Source organism: Chiloscyllium plagiosum, chromosome 13 (genome assembly GCF_004010195.1).
Source record: "Chiloscyllium plagiosum isolate BGI_BamShark_2017 chromosome 13, ASM401019v2, whole genome shotgun sequence".
In the NCBI taxonomy this organism is placed as follows: domain Eukaryota; kingdom Metazoa; phylum Chordata; class Chondrichthyes; order Orectolobiformes; family Hemiscylliidae; genus Chiloscyllium; species Chiloscyllium plagiosum.
Genome location: NC_057722.1, coordinates 61684064 through 61702079, shown reverse-complemented (window position 1 = coordinate 61702079; position 18016 = coordinate 61684064). Strand labels below are relative to the sequence as shown.

The window sequence follows — 18016 nt, the reverse complement described above, 5'->3', positions numbered from 1 at the left end:
TAGGTGGATGTGAAAAGGATGTGTCCTGTTGTAGGTCAATTCAGAAGCAGAGTGCAATGCTTTAAACATTGGGGTCATCCTTCCAGAACAGAAATGAGGAGAATTTCTGCCTCTCAGAGGATTGTGCAGCTTTGGAACTTACTTCAGAAAACAATGGAAGCGGATTACTAAATATTCTTAAAGCAGATATCAATAGATTCTTGCTAGGAGGAGTGTCAAAAGTTTACAGAGTTAGATGGAAATTTGAATTCAAACAACAGATAATTCACATCCCTATTGAATGGTGGAGATGGACCAAATGGCCTACACAGGCTTGCACTTCATGGCAGGGGAATGGACTTTAAATCTAGCAAGCGGTCAACCCACAGCCTATCCTCCCATCACTGCTCCCCCTGCTGGTCTCAGTGGTATCAGTCACATCAGGCAACCTGCTCTCTGGTGGGCTAATTGAGGACTTTGAGTCGGGAACTATTACCCATTGAAAGGCATCATCCCTGCCTTTGCCGAGATGTAACTGGATGTGGGTGAGCTAGCCCAGTGCGTTTCTCCAGAAGGGCAACTAATGTGTGTTGGCGGGAGTGGAGGGGAGCCCGAGAGTTCAGGGGGCACAATGTGTGAAGTTTTCAAAGAGAAAGGGATTATGAAATCCAGCCAGAGGATGGATAGCTAAAATCAAATCTGTGACAGAAGACGAAAGGGAGAAGAGAAAAAAGATTTGCCTTTCTAGGGTCTCAGAATGCTCAAAGTGCCTTACAGCCAATGAAGTCATTCTTCAAGTGTAGTCACTGTGGTAATGTAGGGAAAACAGTCGCAAATCTGTGAACAGCAAGATCCCACAGACAGCGATGTGATAATAAACAGGTTAATACAGTGATGTTGATTCAGGGATAAATATACATAGGCCCCCATGACACCATGGTGGATTGCCCTGCCTTTTTTGTAAGAACACCATGGAATCTTGTACATGCCCCTGAGAGAGCTGGCTGCATTGATGCTCTCGCTGAATGAGGACACACCATTTCTCCCTCAGTGCTGCAGGCGGCAGCTGCAACATTGTGGCTCTGGGTATGACATGAACATCACAACCTTTGAACTTAGACAAGAGAATATTGCTCACTGAGCCAAGCTGACACATTGCTGACGCTCTCATTGCACCAAATTCTAATCAAATTCATTTTATTGGCCAGTATTGACATTTCCTCTCTGACCAGCAAAAAAAAACACATTTCTGCCAACGGCTGAGAGGTTGGATGGATTGCTGCATGATTGGCTAAGCTGCTCGGTGAGGCCTGAATTTTAACCTGGACACTTCAATTGGAAACAGTTTCTCCTCACTTAGTCTGTCAAAATGTCTGATGAGTTTGAAAGTCTCAGCTGAAACTTCCCTAAACCTTTCTTGCTTTAAAGAGCAAGCTTCTTCTGTCTCTCTCTCTCTAACTGAGCACCATTTTAGTAAAAGCCCTCATTGCCCTAAAGGAGCTTGATGTTCTTCTGAAAATACTTATTGACCCAAAACTCTCCAGCTGAGAGCGGTGCCATGTTTTAGAAAGATTTAGTAAAACCTCCCTGCCTTTATAATCTGTGAGCAGACCGTGAAATTGCCCTGCTCGGTGGATTGCAACAGTGTGATCTTTAAGTGGCATCAGAGCTTGTATACAGCCATTGTATGGGTTTCCGAGTTTGCATACACCAGTCTGATCGTTATAGAGCACGGAAACAGCCCCTTCAATCCAACCAGTTCATGCTGAACATAATCCCAAACTAAATTAGTGCCACTTGCCTATGCTTGGCACACATTTTCCCAAACCTTTCCTAAACATGGTACTTATCTGAATGTCTTTGAAACATTGTAACTGCACCTGCATCCACCACTTCCTCTGGAAGTTCATTCTGCGCACAATCTAATCTGCGTTTAAAAAAAATTGCCTCTTATGTCTTCTTTAAAATCCTCCTCCTTTCACCTTAAAAATAAGACTTGAAATCCCCCACCGTAGGGAAAAGACATCTGCTGTTCACCTTATTTAAACTCCTCATGGTTTTACAAACCTCTATAAAGTCACCCCTCGGCCTCCTACGCTCCAGTGAAAAATGTCCCAGCCTAGGGTCCCAGGTTTGATTCCAGCCGAGGGCGACTTTTTTTATGGAGTTTGCACATTCTCCCCGTGTCTGTGTGGGTTTCCTCCGGGTGCTCCGATTTCCTCCCACAGTCCAAAGATGTGCAAATCAGGTGAATTGGCCATGCTAAACTGCCCGTAGTGTTAGGTGCATTAGTCAGAGGGAAATGGGTCTGGGTGGGTTACTCTTCAGAGGGTCAGTGTGGACTAGTTGGGCCAAAGGGCCTGTTTCCACACTGTAGAGAATCTAATCTAATCTAATTTATCCAGCCTTTCCCTATAAATCAAACCTCCATTCCCAGCAACATCCTGTTGCGTGGTTTCAGAGCTTTCATGCACTCGTGCAACATGGTTTCCCAGTGCTAACATCCAATTCTGCATCTGTTGCTAGAGAGATGAACTGAGATAGAAATATGCCTACAATGTGTCTGCCTGGGAGATGAATCTGGGAAACATCAGTGGGGAAGGGGTTAAAAGCCTCAACGAAGACATTCTACACAAAGAGTGAGAGAGAGATTGAGAGCTCAGTGAACTCAGCCTTCCCCCACTCTCGGCCTCTTTAATTAAACAGTTTCCATTCCCTCTCTTGCACAACATAGCACTAACAGCTGGGATTCTCATTCAGTCCCTGTCCTCTCCCCCTCCCCCGGACTCAGCTGTGGCTCAAGTACTTTCCCTGATGCCGAGCGATCTCTCACTGACTTCCAGCAAACCCATTCCGCAGTCGGAGTTCTGCCTTCAACTTCCAGCCTTGCCAGACCAGTGAGTCATTCCCATATGGGAAAAAGAACGCGGCTGTTCGCTCTGCAAACAGCTGGAAACTGTTTCAGACTCTCCTGAGCTGGATCCGTCTCAGCTTTGCACGAGTTGTTTTAATCATTTTTCCAATCCCCTCCCATCAATGCCCAGGATTGGAAAGGCAGGATGCTGTTTGTTCGGAGACCATTTCACACAATGCAGAAGTGAGCTCAAACTGCACAGAATGATCCCACCATGAAATGGCAACTCACTGAATCTTCCAGCCATTCGGCCCATTTTGCCAATGCCAGCTCTTTGACAGATCAATGCAGTTCATTCCACTTCCCCTGTGCCCTTGAGATTTGCAAAACCCTGCCACTGGGAATGCCACATACAGTTCACTTTCCCTGGCGATGCTTCAGGGAGTAACACTAACCATGGCACTGTGACCAACTCCTGCTCCTAACTCCTCCTCCTTCCAGAAGGAATGAGTTTGGCGGAGTTAGCCGGGAGGGAATCCCAGATCTCAGCACCACACGCTGCTGAAGGCATGCCCACCAGTGGTGCAGTGAAGGAAGTGGGCACTGTATAAGAGGTTGGCATTACAGGAGTGCCAAGCTCTCGAAGAGGAGATGGGTAAGGTGACAAGATTCTCAAACTGGGATGCCCTGAGGTGACACTCACTCACAACGTGAACAGATTTCATCATGCAGCTTCTCAGGTGAAGTAACTCCTCCATCTTCCCATTATGCTGGTGGAAACAAGGGGAAGTTCTTATTCAGTTGTGGGAAGAGAGCTTCACTGGCTGGGCCAGCATGTATTGCCCATCCCTAGTTGTCCTTGTGAAGGTGGTGGTGAGCTGCTTTCCTGAACCGCTGCAGTCCATGTGCTGTAGGTAAACCCAAAGTGCAGTTAAGAAGGGAGTTTTATGATATTGACCCAGCGACACAAAAATGGCTTTAAATTTCCAAGTCAGAGTGGTGAGTGGTTTAGATGGAACTTACAGCTGGGGTTCCCATATATCTGCTGCCCTTGTCTTTTCAGATGGAAGTGGTTTGGAAAGAGCCGTCTAAGGATCTTTGGTGAGTTTCTGCTGCGCGTTTGTTGTGGAGGGAGTGAATGTTTGTCAATATGGTGCCAGTCAAGTTGGTTGCTTTGTCGTAAATCGTGGTTGTTAATTGGTGCCTTTACTTCTTTGCAAAGCTGACTTGCTGCCAAGTCCCAGGATACCACATCCTGCAGATGTAGCTATGTCAACAATTTTTAGAATTAAACTCAGATTAGAATAGTAGATTTTAAGTAAGTAAAACAGTCCAATTCCAAAGCTAACTGTCTGATTCTAGCTGTTAGCATTCAAGAGCCTGAATTGCTTTGCGAGATCAATGACGTGTTGGTCATTGTAGCTAAACAGGTTCATGAACAGGAAGGGAATTCATTCACCGCATGTTCTGAAAAGGTCACAGGCAGTATCCATGGGACTTCAGCAGGTTGAGATGGAAGCTAAGTGAGTATTCTGACTGTACTGTTAGAAATTTGGATCAAAGTGGAAGTTCAGTGCAAAGGGTGATGGAGGCACTTTAACTAGAATTTACTGTAAGAATAAACTTTCTGGCGTGAGAGAAGATAAAAGGTGTGGGTTGAGAGGCCAAGATTAACTGCCGAAAGACATCACAAACCACCGTGTGATATGAGTGCAGGGAGAGAAGCAAATGGTGAGTCGGATTGGGGGATATTTCTAGCCTTCAAAGTAAAAGTTTAGATTTTCACTTTGTATTTAGGTGGCCAGTACTTTTCTTCTCCCTTCTTTTAAAAAAACGCTTGAGTATCAGATTGATACTGATGGCTTTTCTTTCTTTTTAGTTTAATAAAAATAAAATATCATTATAGCAAATGGTAAAAGCAGGCAATCACACCTCTTCTTTTATTCAGTCACGGGATGAGAGTATCGCTGGCTAGGCCAGCATTTATTGCCCATCCTTCGTTGCCTGGCGGGAGTGTGAAGAGTCAATGACATTGCTGTGGGTGTGGAGTCACATGTATGCTAGCCCATTTAAGGGATGGCAGTTTCTACCCTAAAGTGACATGCAAACTACCTCAAATATACAGCAAAGTGTCACACAAACCAGGCCGATTCTCATACAAGGCATCAACCAAACCGGGAAAAGTGGACACAAATTGTTTCAACCTTGGGGTGATGCCACCACAACCAGCACCAACTCTGGGGCAAATCCTCAAACAAAGTGACCATTGACACAGGAGCTGATGGACACCATTCAGCCCATCATGTGTGCTCCCCTATTGAATGAGATCACAACGGAACACGATCACCTCAACTCCACATTCCTGCCTTTTCCCCATCACCCTCTATTCCCTTCCTGATTAAAAATCTGTCTGTCTCAGCCCTGAATATAATTAACTCCAGCCTGACAACCCTCTGCAATAAATACTTCCACAGATTCACTTGCCTCTGAGAGAAGAAATTACTCCTCATCTCCGTCTTAAATGGGCCTTATTCTAAGATTGTATCCTCTGGTCCGAGATTTTCCCACATGGGAAAACAACCTTTGTGCATTTAGTTAAAAGTCACACAACACCAGGTTATAGTCCAACAGGTTTAATTGGAAGCACACTAGCTTTCGGAGCGACGCTCCTTCATCAGGTGATGGTGGAGGGCTCAATCCTAACACAGAATTTATAGCAAAAATTTACCCTTCCTAAGAATCTTAGATATTTCAACAAGGCCTCTTCGTGTTCTTCAAAATTGAGTACAGGCCCAATTTATTCAACATAACCTCATAAAACTATCCCTGCATATCTGGGATTCGCCTAGTGAACCTTCTTCAAAGACAGTATATCTTTCCTGAGATAAAGTGGCCAAACCTGTTCCCAATACAGAGGAATCTTGATTATCCAGCATTCGAGTATCAGAATATCGGATTATCTGGCAAGATCGCAAAGTCCCGAAGCTCACCTAAATTATGTTATCTGGCAATTGATTATCTGGAATTTGATTAACCGAACGAAATGCTCCCTGCCCGTGTCCTTTGGATAATCAAGATTCCTCTGTATTCCACCTGTGGTCTGAATAGTGCCTTGAATAGTTTCAGCAAAACCTTTCTGCTTTTATATGCTTTGAAGTAAGGACCAACATTCCATGTGCCTTCCCTCATTACAGTTGAGTTTGGATTTATCTTCAAATCCTTCTGTCTTCTAGCTTCCTGCAACCTTTATCCATTTAAATAATATTCACCTATTCTTCCTGCCAAAGTGTATATCCTAAATCTTTTCCAACTTGGATTCTGGAAGTGCAGCAACTGTGGATCAAAGTGCACCAACTGAGGGGCAAAGGGTCCCACAGACTGCGCAGAATGTAACACAGACCTCATTTAAACATGCACAATTCTTACAGATCGTGACAGGGTAGATGGGGAGAGGTGTTTTCCCTTGTGAGGGAGCCTAGGACCAGAGGGCATCTTCTCAAATACAGGGCTGCCCTTTTAAGACAGGGCCCAGAGGAGGCATTTCATATCTCAGAGGGGAGGGAATCTATGGAATTCTTTACAGAGAATTGTACATGTTGAGTGGATAAGTGTATTCAAGGCTGAGATAACAGAGTTTTAATCAGTACGAGAACTGAGGGTTATCAGGAAAAAAGCAGGAAAGTGAGTTTAGAGTTATTCAATCAGCCATGATCTCTTCAATGGCAGAGAAGATTTGATTAACTCAATAGCCAACTACTGCTCTCCCATGCTCTGGACCAAATCGCCACACGGAATGAACCAGCTATGGCTGTCACTCCAATTGACATCACAACCTTACTGAGAAATGTGTGCCAATACTCAATCCCCACAATTCCACAAATTTGCACAAAATGTGTGAATAAATAAAATCCCAATCAGACCACCAAGGTGACCGATTTGCATGACTGACTGCTAATCAGGACAAAAACAATTCATAATCAGGTCGCATCATTAACAGACAAAGAAACACTAACTTTAACAGGAGCAGTGAAAAGAAAGGATGTCTATTTTATTCAGCTTAACTATACCCCTTCAAAGTTCCAAACATATATATACTCAATCACAATTAAGATGAGACAATTTAATACATATAATATGGGTGGAGAAACAAAATAGACAGAATAAGCAAAATCCTGGAGATCAGAAGTCCCCAAGGTGCAAAGTGATTTTTCTTCTTGTCTTTTTAATTTTTCAATGGTGGTTATTCCACTGACTGTAAGGTGTTGGTCATTCCAATTAAATAATTGATCAGGTCAATGGCAAATGGCACTGGGCAGTCCTTTGAGGATTGTGGAATTCCTTCCTGGTCAAAATGCAGGTTGGCCTTGGTTCCTTTGATAATCCCGAGACCTTCCTGAAAAACATCTGGGTATTTAACTAGGATTTCACTCAGGCAGCCATTTTCTAATCAACAAATGTTGAGCCAATCAAGGTGAATCCTTCTCATCCTATTTGAGAAAACCAAACTGAATAGGTATTTCCCTGCTATAATTTTAAGCTTTCTTGTTTTCCTTCTGTCTTTTCCTCAGAGAGAGAAAGAGTTGGATGATTTCTGTCTGCAGGCTCTGGGTGTCTTCTTCCATTCTCTGCTGCTTTTGGAATTTACAGGTTTTAACACTCTGAAGCTCAACAAATCAAACAACAGGCTCTTATCAGGCAGAATTTCCTTAACGCATATGATTCTCAGTGCTGCTTGGTCTTGAATCATCTCTCTTACTGCTTCAAAAAGCAACAATGCACTGTGGAGTTCAACATGATGTACCATTTGAATTTTAAGTTGAGAGAATTTTCCGGTATTCCAGTTATCGCCGTCCAACTTTTACTTCAGTTATAATGCCAAAAAAATGAGAGTTACTTGGTCTCTTACATACCTCCAGCCATTTTAAAACATATTTCTTTATGAGGTAAACAATACAATGCAACCGAAACATTACATCCATACATCTTCATTAATTCCTTAGATAGGATTTAAACAATTTCCTGTCATTTACTTCTGAAATTCTTCAACTATTTCAGCACAATAATGTTCAGCCCTCTGCAATAAACACTTCCACAGATTCACTTCCCTCTGAGAGAAGAAATTATTCCTCATCTCCGTCTTAAATGGGCCTTATTCTGAGATTGTATCCTCTGGTCTGAGATTTTCCCACATGGGAAAACAATCTCTGTGCATTTACCCTCCCTAAGAATCTTAGATATTTCACAAGGCCTCTTCTTGTTCTTCAAAATTGAGTACAGGCCTGCTATTACATTATCTTTTTTATATTGAATGGTTGAGTTATTAAGTTCAATTTGAACAATATTACATTTTGAATCTGAAATTTCTCTTTTAGAAAGAAACTGATTATGGTCAGTTTCTGTTAGTATTTCTTTGCTACTGTGATGGACACACATTTCAAAATTATGATTAATAATCCCAAAGTCTCATTTTTCACTATAGAGTGCATTTTCTAATGTTGGTTAAATTTCTTAGAAATGTATACCACTGGCTTCTTCATTTCTGTTTCATCACTTTGTAAATGTAAGGAGTCACTAAAGTCTGAGAGGATCATGGGCTACTCTTTCCTTAGACAGAAGCAACTGATGGTGGTTTAACCGAAGGGTGACTACACTAAAGGGTGAGATTGCGAAGACTGAGCCTTGATGGTGATCTTAGCCAGTGTGGGAACTGAACCTGTGCTGTTGGTATCACTCTGTATCACAAACCAATCATCCAGCTAACTGAGCTCACCAACTACCCAATCTTATAATAAGACTGCACTTACTTCTGCACCTCCACCCCCCTCCAAGGCACTCACGTGAATTCTCATTTTAAAGGTTCTGTGAAGTAATATGCAGCCAATACCAACTCACCTATTAGGATTGGCATCAGTTTCTGATTGGCTGCTTGGCACCCTGCTGACCATACGATCTGTGGTGATTATAATGAGGTCAGTCAGGTAAACCTCGTAGAATATGAGTTCCCTGATTGGACAGGATTAACAGCCCCACTCAGGGAGCCCTGGCTGACAGATATAAACAGGAGAGTCAAAGGTTCTGTTCACTCTTAGAGCTTGCTGTGAAGGATGCCAGATCAGCGTCACATACCTTGCACAGGTAAATAAAAGGTGACTTGGTAATGTGATACCGGTCTCTGTAGAGTTATTTCAGTGGTGAAGAGAGAAAAAAAAACGACAATCCCAAAGGAATTCATTCACAACAGTTATGCTTGAGTTGGGGAAAGCATTTCTGGCATCATGCTCTAATTTGGAAAGCTTGACTTGTTCCATACTGCCTTCAAAAGACTGGGCCCAGTATGTGGAAAGAATGTGTTATTTATTCTGGGCAAATGAGGAATTGGACCTAAGGGTCTGTCTCCATACTGTCCATCCCTATGACTCTATGACATTGGGACAGATGAAAAGCAATGAGTAATTCTCCTGACAGCTTGTGGACCCGCAGCTTTTTCAGTTATTAGGAGCCTAACAATTTCTGAGGCACCGGATACTAAAGGCTTTCAAGTGTTGACAGATTTAGTTCACTTCCTCTAATTCTGAGTTGCTATCGGTTTTACTTGGCAGTTCAAGAGCCAGGGGATTTTTGCCGAGATCAAGTGTGTCACTTTGGTTTATCCTTTAATGAGATGCTGAGAGACCACTTGGTTTGGGAGAATTAATGATTTAACAATGCAAAAGCACCTACTATCTGAAACCAAATTGGACTTCAAACAGGCACTATAACTGGCTCTGTTATTAGAAAATGCAGCAAGTGGAACATGAGTTACAGGGTATTCCGATGGAAATGAACACCCTCACCAGACTGCCTGAGCTATCGGGACTCCACGTGAGTGAAGACAATTGCATAGCCTCACTCAGGACATATCCTGAACAGAGGGACTCTACATCAGCCAACAGCAAAACCCAAAACAAAGCCAAGCCTTGGCCCAATGGTTTACATTTCTTCAGGATCCGGGCCGGCAAGTCATTGCAGTTGCTGCCAGTATGTGGACTGAAGACATCAAGCGTTGTACTAAGCGTGAAATGAGTAAGAGAACTCATAGACCGTTATCCAGCAAAATGCACATCTTGGAAAGCCCACCTACATCTGGTTTAGAACAGTTAAATTGCTTTGCAACATCTAAATCAGAACCAATCAAAGTAGTTATTTGCTTAAATAGTAATCTGGTTCGAATGGAAGTTGATACATTAGCTGTATCAGTGATTACAGAACAAATCTAAAACAAGGTTTGCTCTGGACCTCAACCCTTAAGTTTGACTAAGGCCTCAGCTAGACAGAGAACCTATTCTGGGGAACCTTTACAGATTAAGGATACAACTTTGGTTCTGGTCTCGTCTGAGAAGCAGTTGGTTCAGTTACCACTGATTGTAGTAAAAGGCTCGAGCCCAAGTTTGATGGGACCAAATTGGTTGAGAAAGATTCACCTTGATTGGCTCAACATTTTTCAATTGGAAAATGGTTGCCTGTGTGCAGTCTAAATTTTAAAAACCCAAAGTTTTTCAGGAAGGTCTAGGGTCTATCAAAGTAGCCAAGGCCACCCTACATGTTGACCAGGAAGTGATTCCACGATTCTGCAGAGCTCACCCAGTGCCATTTGCCTTACGGGCAAAAACAGAGGCAGAAATCAGAAGAATGGAATTATCAGTCCAGTTTGCAGAATGGGCTACACCAGGTGAACCGATTTTGAAGCTAAACGGGGCAGTTCGCCTTTGTGAGGATTTTAAACAAATGGTAAATCACTTCTCGCAGCTGGACAAATGCCTAGTCCCTCGTGTAGACGGCTTATACACAAAGCTGGCAGCGGGGGCACTGTTCTTTACGAAGCTGAACATGAGCTGTGCGTACCTGCAATTGTAGTTAGCTGAGGATTCCCAAAAGTATTCCCTAATTAATACCCATAAGGATTTATACCAATATACGAGACTGCCATCTGGGATATCATCAGCCTCTGCTATTTTTCAGTGGACAATGGAGAATATTTTACAAGGTCTACCCCAGGTCAGCATTTATCAGGATGATATGCTAATAGAGCGAGACCAATAAGGAACGCTTGGCGAACCTGGACATAGCCCTTAGATGTTTCTCCAAACTGGGCTTACACCTTAGAAGGGAGAAATGTGTGTTCCAGGCACCCTAAGCGACATACCTGGGCTACGGAGTCCACAAAATAGGGTTACACCCTTTCGAAGATAAAATGAGGGCGATAAAAGATGCCCTTGCTTCCAAATGTGTACCAGAACTTTGGTCTTTCCTTGGATTGGTGAGGTATTATAGAGTCATAGAGATGTACAGCATGGAAACAGACCCTTCGGTCTAACCCGTCCATGACGACCAGATATCCCAACCCAATCTAGTCCCACCTGCCAGCACCCGGCCCATACCTGGCCTCCATCCTGGCACTCTTACCTCTGCTTTTGAAAACGGGTCAGCCTTGGAAATGGTCTCATAGCCAAGACATAGCCTTTAGGGAAGTGAAGAAGCAGCTATCATCATCTGAGGTGTTGGCCCACTGTGATCCCACAAGATCTGGTGCTGACACGTGATGGCTCCCTGTACGGTATTGGGGTAGTGTTGGCTCACCCATGGCCCAATGGATTGGAGCGTGCAATACCGTATGCTTCCCAGACTTTAGCTGATGCAGAGCACAAATACACCCAGGTAGAGAAGGAAGGTTTGGTGGTCATCTTTGGTGTGAGAAAGTTCCACTAAGACCTTTACAGATGTAAATTTGGAACAGTAACAGACCACAAACCCCTGCTAGGACCGACTAGGACAGCCTGCTAGGACAAGGCGAGGTTGCCCACAGCTTCAGGTCAAATTCAGTTGGGGGCTCTCATTCTAAATGCATACAATGACATGTTGGAACACTATCCGGGAGGACAAGTAGCAAATACGGGTGCCTTGAGCTGCCTCCCGCTGGCAGATATACCATTGGTGGTGCCACCACTGGCAGAGCCCATTCTGGTTTACATTTTCCAGACACGCTTCTGGTCACCGCTGACAATGTCAGACTGTGGACGCAAAAAGATCTGGTCCTAGCAAAACTATAAACAGCTGGTGGTGATAGGGGAAACAAAAGGGCCGTCATTACCAGAACTGAAATCTTTCTGGACCCAGCGAGACCAGTTCACCGTACAGGACGACATTTTATAATGGGGAGCAAAATTGATTGTCCTGGGCAAAGGTCGCCGTCAGATACTGGCTGAAGTCCACCAGGGTTGTCCAGGGGTGTCCAAAATGAAGTTTGCTGGAGACAAGTTATGTCTGGTGACCAGGACTGGATATAGACATAGCTGTGTTGGTGGGGCAGTGCTAGGGTGCCAATAGGGACACAAATTACCACCAGCTCCCCCACGTCTGTGGGGATGGCCGGGTAAACGCTGGACTCAGTTACACGCCAACTGTCCCAGCCCTTTCGTTGACTCAACGTTCTTAGTTATTGTGGACGCCCACACAAAGTGGCTGGATGTGCATAGAGTTCAAACATAGAGACAATGTTAGAAAGGCTGCGAGACCTTTTGCAGTACATGTGCTCCTGGAAGTGTCGGTCACAGACAACTGGCTATGATTGACCAGCAGGAATATCGACTCTTTCCTACACTGGAATGGCATTTGGCATATAACGGCGGTTCCATACCAATAGCCTGGCGGAAAGAGCATCCAAACTCTGGGCAGGCTTAAAGGAACAGCTTACAGCTTCACTCAAACAATCCTGGTTCCTGTTTGATTATAGGACCACCCCTCATGCAACTACAGAGATAGCTCCTGCAGAGTTGCTGATGAGGAGAAGACTCCATATCAGGTTAGAGAGTTTTTGCGGGATCTGCCGGGAGAGAGGGTGAAATGGCATCAGGAAATCCAATGTCAGACACAAGACTCTTGTAAGCAAAAGAGACATTTATTTCAGGACACAATACTATGGAGATGACCCTGCATGGGTAAGAGGCATGGTGGATCTGAGATCAGGTCTCTTGATGTACAAGGTTAGGGTAGACAAGGCAGACCTGAACTGCATGAAAGCTGCAAACTCGGTAAACAGGGCAGGAGCAAAGCATAACCAGCCCCTCAGAATGGCTGGAAAGGCTGTTGGAACGGGTGGATTCCTTCCCTTCCATCTAACGTTGAAGAAGTCCTGGAGTCTGAGATGGCAGATGTTGCAGCTTCAACACCTTTGCCACCTGGAGTACAGAAGGAATTTCTTCTGAGACATTCCGGGCGCAGGCAGGCTATGGTTCGGTACACGCCACCTGTATCCGAGGCTGAGTCAGGGGTACAGACCCATTACGAAAATACCCCAGGAGAGGCTCCAAGCAAAACCACAGGCCTACATCCCCAGACTTCATAGGAGGGTGTAGTGATTGTAGTCAGGTCAGCCAAGTGGACCTCACTGAATATGAGTCCCCTGATTGAAGCTGTTAACCTGGTCCTTTTAACTTTGCATGCTCCGATGAGTTTCTCTTGAAACATGGACATCCAACCCAACACTGAGGATGTCTTTTTGCCTTAAAAAAATTCCTTTGATCAATGTTAATGGTTTTCTAATTTCACAAGCATAAACCAATTTAAATGGACTCAACATAGTAGATGCATTTAGAGAATCTATGGCAATAATGAGTACGAAATCCAACCCTTTGCCCTAATCCTGCTTGTATTTGTGACAGTACTGCCTTAATCATCGAGAGTCTGAAGGTACTTCTCCAATGGTCCCTGTATTTCTGGATGATACACAGTTGCATTAAGTTGTCTTAAACCCAAACTGCATTTAGACATACAGTTCGAACCTTGGCCAGATTGTATTTCTATTGGTAGTTTATAACAAATAAAACACTGGGTTAATTTTTCACAACTACCTTAGCTGTAATTGTCCTTAAAAGGAATAGCTTTTTGAAATCATGCTGCTATATCCACAACTGTAAGGATTCACTGATGTTCCATGTTCATTCACAGTCATGGTCCTATACAACCTACAGACGTTCAGCTGAATGGCTCTTCAAAAACTGCTATCATTATTAAAAGTGACAGTTGAGTACATGTTGAGGTTCTTCTGCTACTAGAGATGTATAGCATATTTTATGGAACTGCACTGTATTCTTATGAAGTCTTGGCCACGTAAATGATTATTGATGCCTGAGGTTTTCATACTCCCTACATGTCCTGCCATATGTATTTCATCTGTTGCTTACAATATCTTCTTGCAATATTTGGACAGTACCACTATTTGACGAACAACTGTCCATTCCTGTTTATAGGTCCCTGAGGGTATCTCCACTTCCTCATCAAAACTCCACTGTTAATGTAGTAACACTCTGAAACTCTTTCAGCCTCAGCTTCAGTGTGAGCTGTCTGTACCGACTCCTTTAACCCAGTGTTCTGAGTCTCAATAACAAAGACACACAAAACACTTCTCTTGAAACATCCTTGTCTTTAAAGTATGTTCAGCTGCACTGACATCTGCTTGTGGTATTACTTTCACCTCTAGTGATGGACTTTGATTAGTGCACATGATAGAAACATATCTGGAACTCGTTCTTGTCTCTTTAACCTTTTTCTGTCTTTCCATGATTATGGTGAAAGTGATGACCTTTCTTCCAACCAAATCATGTAAGTCAATACCATCCACAGAAAATTCTTAACAATTCCTCTGACCAATCTTTTGGCCAACAACTTGCACTAAACTTGCATTTTATACAATAAAATCAGGATATACATACCACTTACCTCACTTACTAACATTTTGGCTTTCATTGCATTCTCTGAAGGGAAATTGTGACCTTTTCCAGACAATGAGTAACTCTTGTGGCTTTTAATAGGGCTCCTAGTTTAGCTGCATCACTTGAAGAGAACAGAGTTATCCTTTCATTTGACGAAAATCCTCATGTTTCTCATCTATCTAGCTCACCTCTCCTGCATTCACAGCAGGGTTTAGCTCCGGTTTACTGGTTGTAGTAAAAGCTACAATTTGATCGGGGGTATTTTTGGTTTGAGTTCCTTTTTCGGCCTCACTTTTATGAACTCCAGTCGAAGCTTTCCTTGCAACTGCCAGTATTCTGACCAACCCTTATGACAGTGGAAATGCTTAAGAGTTTGACTCTCAATTCTCCCCTCAGCATCTTCCTTTCTGATTTGAGGAGAGGATCTTGGGGAATTTCTAGCTGTTTTTTCTTTACCTCAGCCAATTACCTTCCTTTCTCTCTCTCATGATCTACCTGTCTAATGTTTTTGGGGGGGTGGAAAAAAGTTTTTGTTTTATGGATCAACTCATCACCATCAGCCATTACGAGCATCTGTCAAGCAGTTAGAACTTCATCATCTTCAACATAGGTTCTAATTACCAAATGTAGTGAGCTTTTAAATTCTTCCAAGAGAATAACTGTCGAGGAGATCTTCAAATGTGGTATTTTCTCTGAATGCTAATACCTGTCAAAATGATTTAGCTTTACCCTTTCAAATACAAGGACTGCATTCTGAAATTCTGAAACTTTTGTCTGTATGCTTCAGGAACAAGCTCATGTACAGCCAGATAGACTTTTTGACGTTATCCTTAGAAATCTCTTCTCACACTATTACTTAAATATCATGTGCTCTACCTGTCAGCTTGCTTTGCGTAGGTTTTCCCTTAGCCTGTTCATTCTCCTCTTCCTTTACCTCAAATTTTAACAGGGCGTGTACAAATTTAAGCATTTATTTTCCGGACATTAGATTATGACTAGAATTTTCACATCAGACCAACACCTTCAGCATCTGACATGTCTTTTTTTTAAACTGTATCATTTTAGGTTAGTGGTGCCCATTGCTTTCTTACTTTTCCCTTTTCTGGGTTTGCTTTTTATTCCTGAATCTCCAGTTCCTACCTTATTCCTCTCTCTGAATTCAAATTCAAGTGTTTTAAGTTCTAGTTCCCTTTTTATTTCAAGCTTCTTCAATTCCACTTTCAGGGATAAGCTGCGTTAACTGTCATTTAATCCTTGCTAATGCAAGTGACTCTTTCATCTGCATACCTGGTCCCTTTATATTTTAACCAATCCCAGATGTTATGACAATATTTCAACTTCTTGATGCTGGTAGGCAATTCCAAGATAGGTAACTTATTTCCACAAACACAATTTTTTTTTGATTATTTGTGGATAATCGTTCGAACTGTAGATATCTTTAGCTTTTCCAATGTCATTTATTTGAGCATGAGGGACTTTGAATCAGCCCTTTTGTTCCTTTTCTGTAATAATGACACCACATCCAATTTTATGTTTTTCTTGGTCAGAAGATTCCAGATTCACGAGCCCTCATGGTTTTCCTGTCGTTTCCTCACATGGAGAGAGAGGGAAGGAAAGATTACTACTTTCAGTCCACAGCTTCAGCACAGTTTGTACCCCTCTCTGGGACTCTTGATTCTTGAAACTTCTAAACACTCTGCAGCTCTACCAAGCAGGGGCTGTTGCCAGGCAGAATTCCCCTGACCCAAAAGATTCTCAGTCTCCAATTCTCTCTTACTGCTTTCAAAACGTAACATTGTACTAAGAGATAACAGGAGGCTGACTACCCACCTCTCAGCTGGATACCATCTCCAGCAGATATCGACATTTTTTTACCCTTCCAGCCGTAACAAAAAAAGAGGAGTTTAAAACTAATTTCATCCCTAGCCTTTGCATATTACTGGACTGACATCCTTGTATGTGCAATAATGAGCTGTGAAAGTCACAGTTTGAGAAGAGACATTAAACACATGTGTACTGCAGGTAAAGAAATTTAAATAGCTTTCTCTCACTCTGAGTGCTGACTCCCAGCCACTGTTTAAAGGAACCAAGATAAAATAATTCAAATCAGCCTGCAAAGCCAAAAATCTCAAAATTGATGTTTCAATGAACAACTTCATGGCTACTGGCAACATCCATTGTTAGCAACTACAATGTTCAACTATCTGCTCTTCATGAACAACTCAGAGACAGAACCAGATATCTTATTTTAATTTTCTTATCTATTTTTGATTCACTTCTTATTCCCAATCTTCATACACGTGTGTTGGGTTCTCATTTCTGCTATGTTTCGTAATTAATCAACTTGTTCTTTTGTTAACTCAAAAAGACAGATTAACATGACTCTTTTTTAAGTCATAAGCTCTTTTGATCTTGGAGAAAGGTATCCACCAAGGATGGTATCCTTTTTACAATAATCTTCTTGTGACCAATTAAGAGGTTAGGTGATTAAAAGCAGGGAGCCAATTCATCCCTTCTCACCTGGGAGCGTGACAGTTTGGGGTATTCTGTCTGAAATTGTAATAACTTGGGAAACATTGCCAATGACCGGGTCCTAACATGGGTACAGAGACCCACAAACTGTACTGACTGTGCAGCAAATTGTTAGAGTACCTGCCTCGAGTATGGGACAAAGTGTCACACAAATGTCCCTATAGGGACACATAAACATGTGTTTGCTGTCAGTAAACTATCAGACAAAATTCACCGACTGTCATGACAAAGCATCACACAAACTGTACCGACTGTCAGGGCAACGCATCACACAAACTGTACTGACTGTAGGGACAAAGCATTACACAAACTGTACTGACTGTAGGGACAAAGCATTACACAAACAGCACCGACTGTAGGACAAAGCATCACACAATCTGCATCAACTATAGGACAAAGGATGACCAAACTGTACTGACTGTGGGATCAAAGCATCACAAAACCACACTGACCGTAATGACAAAGCATCACACAAACTGCACCGACTGTAGGACAAAGCATCACACAAATTGCACCGAGTAGTGACAAAGCTTCATACAAATTGTACCTACTGTCAGCACAAAGCATCACACAAACTGCACTGACTACAGGGACAAGGCGTCACACAAACTGTACTGACTGTAGGGACAAAGCATCACACAAACTACATCGACCGTAGTGACAAAGCATCACACAAACTACATCGACTGTAGACACAAAGCATCACACACTCACACAAACTGTACCGACTGTCAGGGCAACGCATCACACAAACTGCACTGACTATAGGGACAAAGCATTACACAAACTGTACTGACTATAGGGACAAAGCATCACATAAACTGCACCGACTGTCAGCACAAAGCATCACACAAACTGTACTGACTGTAGGGACAAAGCATCACATAAACTGCACCGACTGTAG

The 18016-nt window shown here is 42.9% G+C and overlaps 1 protein-coding gene across 4 annotated transcripts in view; it reads right to left on the bottom strand.

Moving 5' to 3' along the window:
- fndc3ba (fibronectin type III domain containing 3Ba) overlaps positions 1–18016 on the bottom strand; it is a 326426-nt gene that overhangs the window by 132358 nt on the left and 176052 nt on the right. Inside the window, exon 1 of one of the 4 annotated variants that reach the window (XM_043702598.1) lies at positions 143–313. The exons of the other annotated variants lie outside the window; for them this stretch is intronic. The gene's annotated coding sequence lies outside the window, so the exon portion shown is untranslated. Of the gene's footprint in view, positions 1–142; positions 314–18016 lie in introns of those variants that run through there. 4 annotated transcript variants of the gene reach the window in all.